This window comes from Molossus molossus, unplaced genomic scaffold (assembly GCF_014108415.1).
Source record: "Molossus molossus isolate mMolMol1 unplaced genomic scaffold, mMolMol1.p scaffold_m16_p_4, whole genome shotgun sequence".
Classification (NCBI taxonomy): domain Eukaryota; kingdom Metazoa; phylum Chordata; class Mammalia; order Chiroptera; family Molossidae; genus Molossus; species Molossus molossus.
The window spans coordinates 102,285,059-102,293,470 of NW_023425377.1; positions in this window are offsets into that span (position 1 = coordinate 102,285,059).

Here is an 8,412-nt window from a genome sequence, read left to right on the forward strand (position 1 = left end):
TGCCTCTCCCCAGGGCCCTGGGAAGGAGTAAAATGACCACAGTCCTGCGTGGCTGCACTCAGCAAAAGCTCTGAGCATCCTCCAAATCCCGAGTGTCCCCACACAGTTCCAGTCCAGTCTGCCTTCCCTCTGCCGGAGCCCAAGGTGAGTGCCTGCTGCCAATTTAGCCTCTGTCCGGGCTCTGCGCCGTGGAGCCGCCTGGGACTTTAACCCGAGGGCGCTGCTCCCAGCTAAGGGCGGCCGAGGCTGCTGCGGCTCCCAGCTGAGGGCGTAGCACCCAGCTGAGGTGGTCGCTGGTCCCAGCCGAGGCCACAGGACCCAGCCGAAGGCGCAGTTTCCAGCCGAGTCTGCTAGTCCCAGCCGAGGCCGCAGCAGGTCCCAGCCCAGCCTGCTGCGGACTGTGGGCTCCAGGCCCCCTCTCGCGTCCTCGCAAGCCTACCAGGATTGAGTCAGTGTCCCTGGTTACGTGGTCCTCCAAGCTGCCTTTCCATTGACCCTTCCTGATGATTTGTCTTTATTTTCGTTGTAATTCCAGTTTGGTCCTGGGAGATGGTGTGTATAGCTTCCATTCACTTCACCGCCATTATTTCTCTCCAGGGTTTTGTTTTTAGAAACACTGAATGTTCTTTAGCTAAGAACAGACATGATCTGATTTATATTTTAAAGGTCATTCTGGCTGCCTTGTAGAGAGCAGAAGCAGGAGTAGAATCTCGTGAGGAGGCTCTCGCGGGGGGTCCAGAAGAGCAGCGACTTGGATCAGGTGCAGCCATAGGGATGAGAAGACATGGGTGGGTTTAAGATATATTTCAGGGGTAGAACCGACAGGCCGTGGTGAGAGATAGTATGTGGATGAGGGAGACGCAGATGTCAAAGATAACATCATGTTTCTAACTCGAGCATATAGGTACAGGCCATGTAACATATTGAAGAATCAGCAGATTGGAAAAAGTGGGAAGAAAAAGAAATTCAATATAGGAAATGTTAAGCTTGAGGTGCCTCTGCTTGTGAGATATACAATGGGAGGTGTTGAGTGTATGTTTGGATATACTATGTGTGAAGTTCGAAATGAGGCCTGGGGTTGGAAGTAGAGATTTGGTTGTAAATGCCATGTAAATAAGGTGACTGTATTATTTAATTATCCATAGGCAGCTTTGAGAATGATAAAAGGGACACAACTAATTTTGCCCGCACACCAAGTATAACCCACAACTTTTGAGGGCAAGCTTGGAGTAGGGTCACCTACCTTTAGATGGTATTTAAAATCATGGGAATATATAAAACCCCCTAGGAGGAGCCCGTAGAGTTAGAAGAAAGATAAGATCAGGATTGAGCTCTGAGGAACTTCAGAATTTTGCTCCTTGTGGTTTATAGAAGACAGGATACGCTAGACTATGTTGTAGTAAGAAGCAACCCTAAATCTCACGGTTTAACTTAACAGAAATTGATTTTTCATGAAGAGTCTGTAGGTCCATGTAACTTTCTGGGAAATTTGTCCTACACGTAGTGACTCAGCGACACAGAAGGTGTCAGCCTTGTGGCTCTGCCGTCTCAACATAAGGTTTCCGTGGTCTCTTGTCTTGGTTTCAGGAAGCGACACCTGGAGTCACTTCCATCCACAGCTCACGGGCCAGAGCGAGGCACATGGCTTTGTTTAGCCTCAGTGTTTGGTGAGCAGCACTGTCATCACCAGCGTCTTCCCTTCTGGTCTCCAGCGTAACTTTTATTTATTTATTTTCAAATATGGGTTTCACTTAACTCCTCCACAGGGGAGGCCACTGAAAGTCACGTCAAATCAAGGCTTTGAGCTTCCAGTTTGGGATGTTGAATGATCCCAAAATAGCCTCTCAATCAGGGCTGCATATGGCTACTCTTGCTCCAGAAACCTGTGAACTAAAGACAGGTGTGCACCCCTCACGCCCGGCATGTAAAGGTCGAGGAGGGTCAAGGTGGTGTCAGCAAACTCTCCACTTGGGACGGTGAGGGGCAGGAGGTGCGCAGCACTCACTGGTCGGTGGCAATTCCGAAGTCTTGCCAGGCACATACTTTAGGGCCTCCTGATTTCGGGTTCGATTCCATACCCTGGAAAGCACTTCCTTCTCCCATTGTCCTCCATGGCCATGGCCTAGCCCTCTTGAACTCCCTCTCCTTCACTCAGCACCTAGGTTAGGAGCTCCACCTGGCTTAGCTGCCCCACCTGGGATGTGAGACCTCTGCAGTCATTGCAGAAGAAGGAACGTGAGCCTGAAAAACCAAGGACAGACTTTTTATTGCCTTCACCTGCAGGTGACACTCATCAGCTCTGCTCATGTTTCATTGGCCAGGACTAGTCACGTGGCCTCGAGTAACTGAACAGGATGCAGCAAATATGGGGGGAGGCAATGTATGTCTAAGACCAAGTCGACTACCCGTTCAGCAGTCGGAAGGTGTTATTTCCATGTAGTCTTGCCCTTGCAACCACTTTGAAACAGGGGTTCAAAGGTCCCCACTATCCTGGTCATGCTCTCCACCTGCTCTGACTTAATCCAGTGACGGGTCTAGAACTGAGTACTATTGGAAAGGAAACTCCTTTCACTTGATCAGTGTTTCTGTGTTGAAGGACCTCCACTGGAATAAGACAAGGCCTCAAGTCCCATGCTTGACCCACTCCTACAGAGAAGTCAGGTGGTGACAGGTGAGCTAATTGAGTGGAATGGCTCTGTCAAAGGACTGTAAGCTTCCCCTTCCCCAGTGTTCTCTGCCCCAGGCAGATGCAGCTGCACACTCCCCCCTGGGTGCTGAGGCAGGCTTGGGGGTGTGTATGGGGAGGGAGGAATGGCTTGTGGGCACAGAGTATCAATCTCCGGTCCATGGATTAAATGCCACTTTCTACAATTAGTTTATCAATAATAAAGCTGACAGTTTAACCTCTATCAGTCTCCTGCATCTTATTTTTCAACTGGTTCTGAACTCAGAATGGGAGAAATTGGTATTAATATGTCGAATCTCTGAAATCTTTTTAAGAGGTATAATAATACTTTAATACTTCAGGTGTGGCATTCATTCATTTGTTTGTTTGTTTTGCAAAACTAATGTGGGGCCAACACCTCTCACATTCTGAATACTGTACTTCTCTTAATAGAGTCCAGGGAGATACTGACCTTTTGGAGGTTATGTTCCATTGTTGCTTCATGTAAACAGCATACAGTGAAAACTCTGAATTAAGGCTTTTGCTTTGGTTTGAAACGAAAGGTTAGAGAAGACAAGAACTCAGAGGATATGGGAGCTGAGGGATAACGATATCTGGATTATGAACAGCATGGCCAAATTGTTTTAGGTAATAGAAATCAGAAAGGAGGGGGTTGGGCAGTTGATTTTAATGAAATAATGAACACATTTTGAACTTTGTACCTCCCCTCATGTCAGTGAAAATCAGACACATTACTGTGGAAGGAATAGCTAATCTCTACTCACATTTTGGTTTTCAGTTCTTCACATAAACAAAGATAAACATTACTTGCAGAAAGGGAAGTACAAACTTTGATACTCATATTTTATTTACACAACTTCTGAAATCTTTCCATCATCTGATGATGTGGGAGGCTTAAAAACCAACATTTGTTCCAATATGTGACTCAACTTCTCTTTTCACAATTCTCATAAGGATTGTCTTCTGTGGTTGAGACTGGATGGCATTTGGAGTTTCTGCCTCAGAAATGTCAAGATAGAATATGCTTGGACTTTTAGGCTTTACCTTGTAAGTACACTACATCCTAGTTTTACTGGTCTTAGGTAAACATCATTTTAGGTACTGACAAATGCTCTATTTCTTTACCCTTTAATTTTTCCTACTGGACAGCCCATGAAACAGCTCAACTGTAACATAGGTTTCTAGGGCATTACATACTTTAGCTTTATGGGACCAAATGAAATCAGTGCAAAATTCCCTGAGAATCAGTGTTCTTAAAAGCAGAGCAAAGATTTGGCTTCTCTGGGTTAAGGGTCATGGGTGTAGCCCACGCTGATAGTGAATGTGGCCTGTAATGCCTCAGGCAGGAAAGATCACCTCGATGAAGCTTATTGGACATGTCCATGATGCCAATGGCCACAGCTGGTTTTGTAGGCTGCTGCACTTTCTTCTACCTCTTCTGGTGTTTAACCTGTGTTACCTTTTTCAGTATTCTATTCCCTTTTCTTTCGTTCATTCTTTTCTTTTGGAGATTTATTCAGGAGTTACTACTCACTCTGTGGTCTCTACCAGAGGGTAGAATAGCACATCGTTGTGGCCTCTGCCCATGGCCAGCATCACCGGAATTGTTGTCTCTACTGCCACCAACATCACCATTATGGACCATATAGCTATGATACGCTCTGTGCGAGGTACTTGAAATGCAGTATTTTGAAATCCGTTTATAACACTGAGATAAGGAAGTGTTGCAGCTTCCTATTAACAGATGAAGATACAAACTCAGAATTGATGTTCCTCACCTCACAGCTACTAAGTGGCTGATCAAACCTCCTGTCTGCTTGGCCTCAAGTCCATCCTGTTTCCACCTTACCTTTCCTCTTTAGCACGATCTGAAAAGGTTGTATTCTTCTCATTTAATATCTTTGCTTTATATTCTTTTGACTACTTCACAGATGCTGATTACTACACTTTGGCTTATTACCTATTCATTACCTATTCTGAAAGAAGGCCCTTTACAGAGAATTTTAAAATATTTTGGTAATAATTGCAATGAACTCTTGTTTTCTAGCTTCTTGCCAGGCGGAATGACTGCAAATCCAGTTTGTCTGACCCAGGTCCCTGTGGACATGTGGTGTTAGCACAGATGGTGTGCCTAGCCCTGGCATCACTGCTGTGCAGAGACACGGTTCAGGATCGAGCAGGCCGTGGTCGATCCTAGAGCGGAACAGGGCAGTGAGGACGGGGCCTGGCACTACTCTGCCTCCACTTCGTCCACGGGGCCAGGGATTCCCCGGGAAAGCTGCACCCTGACTGCACAAGTTCTGTCGTCTGGAAGTTCTATTCAGGGCAAACCTCAGCAGGTGCAGAGTGGAAGGGTGTAAAATGAAGCATGATGGGTGCTAAAGTCAGGTGGAAAATTGATGTAGACAATACTTCAATAAAGGGACACAGTCCCGTAGCTTCAAGGGGGCTGTCTACACAGTATGAGGCTTCTGCTCCTGGACAAAGGTTCTGGTCAGTCTACAATCCAAGCGGGAAGGCTGGCAAGGAGGGACCGAGATGCACTTATTAAATGAATTAATGTATGTCAAGCAATTAGAAAACAGCTGGCCATGTAGCAAGTGCTCAGAAATGTATTTGTTATTATTGCTATTTAACAATGTTATTACTATTCAAAGATGTATTATTTCTCAAGTGTCTGTTACTATTTTTATTACTACCGCTATTATTGCAAGGTAAGTTAGGAGATCTGGTACTGGGAGACTCGGACCGTGGAAGAAACCCAGGTAAAAGAGCCACAGGTGGGAAAATGAGGCGAAAATCTAGTATTTGAAGAACCGTAGTGTAATATTGGGGTATAGATAAGACTCTTTGAGCTTTTAAAATATTCCTATGTTATATCGCGATTGGTATAGGCACCTCCAGCTGACTTGAGTCTGCTGATGGTATTCAGTGGAAAGCAAAGATGAAGAGGTATGGACCTCATGGAAAAAAATATTCTTTAGTAATGATTTTAGTGTCAATGATAGTAGTATATGAATAACTTCAAAATGGTTTAAAATAATTATTTGTATTTTTTAACTCACTGTTGTGTTTAATCAGCAGCCATTTAATATTAAAGTTAGAGTGATAAAAATAAAAAAGAGAGATAAAACCATAATGAACCCACACTTCAGGATTTGTGAGGGTATCATCCAACCTGTGCTGTGAAAACTTGGTGTTTCTGAAATGTTACCACCCCAGTGCCTATGAGGAGATAGAAGAGGGAGGGTGCAGACTTGCAGTTATAAAGTAGATAAGTCACGGGAATGCAATACACAGCATGGTGTCTGTGGTTAATAATACTGTACTGCATATTTGAAAGTTGCTAGGAGTTTAGATCTTAAAAGTTCTCATCACAAGGAAAAAAGTTTGTAAATATGTATGGTGACGGATGTTAATACACGTATTGTGGTGATCATTTCACAATAGATACAAATATTGAATCATTACATTGTACACTTGAAACTAATGTAATAGGTCAATTATAACTCAATTTTTTTTTTTATCCTCACTGGAGAACATTTTTCCATTTTTTGTTCAGATAGAGTGGGAGGGAGAGAGAGGAAGAGAGAGAGAGAAACATCGATGTGAGAGAGACATGTCAACTGGCTGCCACCCACACGACCCCAACGGGGGCAGGGGACAAACTGCAACCGAGGTACATGCCCTTAGCGGGAACAGAACCTGTGTCTCTCTGGACCGCAGGCCGACGCTCTAACCGCTGAGCCAAACCAGCCAGGGCTATAACTCAATTTAAAGAAAGAGCCCTGGCCGGTTTGGCTCAGCGGTTGGAGCGTCGGCCTGCGGTCTAGAGAGACCCGGGTTTGGTTCCCGCTAAGGGCACGTACCTTGGTTGCAGTTTGTCCCCGGCCCTGGCTGGTTGTGCGGGTGGCAGCCACTCGATGTGTCCCTTTCACGTCGATGTTTCTCTCTCTCTCTTCCTCTCTCTCCCTCCCACTCTATCTCTACAAGAAAATGGAAAAATGCCCTCGGGTGAGGATAAAAAAAAGAAAGAAAGATATAAGAGCCCTGGTCGATGTGGCTCAGTTGGGTGTGCACTGTCCTGTGCACCAGGAGTTTGCTGGTTCAATTCCTGGTCAAGGGCACATGCCCTGGTTGTGGGCTCTGTACCCGGGAGAGGACATGAGGGAGGCAACTGATGGATGTTGCACTCTCACATTGATGTTTTTCTCTCTGTTCCTCTTCCTTCATCTCTGTGTAAAAATCAATAAAATATTCCTAAAAAAAAAAAGAGATGGGGCCCTGGCCAGTTTGACTCAGCCATTGGAGCGTCGGCCCGCAGACCAAAGAGTCCCTAGTTAGGTTCCTGCTAAGGGCATGTACCTCGGTTGCAGTTTGTCCCCGTTCCCGGTTGGGGTCGTGTGTGTGGCAACCAGTCAATGTGTCTCTCTCACATCGATGTTTCTCCCCCCCCCCCGCCCTGCCCCCCCCCATCTGAAGGTAAATGCAAAAATGTCCTTGGGTGAGGATAAAAAACAAAAGATGGGGACTTTGCCCAGAAGTTCTGGGTAATTGGATGTGCATGTCTATTCATAGCTATTTGTTGAAAGAATGAATGTGTATTGAGAGAGGAAGGAGCGCACAGTGGCAGGTGAGCAGCATACAAAGATGTTCCAACATTAACCTAAAATAAAGTCAGAGCCGGATCGACAGCAAGCAATCTGACACATTTAAAAAACCTACTGAGAAAAAATACTGCTGATGAAATAGACACACATATCCCTCTCCTTTTACTTTATAAATTCTACAGAACTAACCAACTGCAATTGCTACAAAACTGAGAGAAATATAGTCTTTTTTTCATATTTACTTTCTATATGATTTTTCAGAGTTAAACTTACTGGCTCTGTGTCTAAAAATTGACCTGGCTGAAATCCTATGTATAGACTTAAGAAAACTGACTAATAAACAGGATATTTAAGGGATTCCTGAGACATCACAGTTGGTTACCATGAAACAAAACATGCCACATGTACCCAATATGTAAATTAGAAAATGATACAGCGACTTTTCTGAATAGCTGAGTCAGTGTTTGTGTTAGTCAGGTTTCATGAGTTTGAATATCCTAACAATGCATTGTTCTTATTGTGCTGATTAGATGACTCTTACAATTTTCTAGTGAACCCGCTGGCTAAAAGTGCCGTTTCTTCTTACCCACATTCACACTAATATTTATTCTGCAAACTCCTGAAAAATCAGCCTTGACATCCCAGGCCCACTTCCGTCCCTGCCCTTGCGATGACGCGGTCTCAGCGGCTGCGTGTAGTCCTCTGCCTGCAGCTACCCTTTGCTCCAGAAATGTCACCGTGGCCTTTCCCTTCTGTTTATTTTAAACCTTAAATTTGAAGAGCATGATGGTGAGAAAATAACTCTGAGTCCAACCGGGGCTTTGTGAATTTGTTGCCATGGCTTATGTGAGTTCATGAACCGCTGCTGTGGGGTCTGGGGGTCTGGTTAGGGAAGAGTAAATCGGTGGGGAGCGCAGAATTTTTCACTTCAAATCTAAACGATATTTCCTTGTGCATTAAACGTGCAGAGGTACTTCAGAGCCAAGTATGCGTGTAATTAAAGAAGAAATGCCCGTTTTACATGCTCACCAAGGTCCGTGCAGACCCCACGTGTGCGCTTTGTCCATCCACAGGAAGCGCCAACAAACGTGTTGAGCAAAAGGCGGTTGTGAAAAG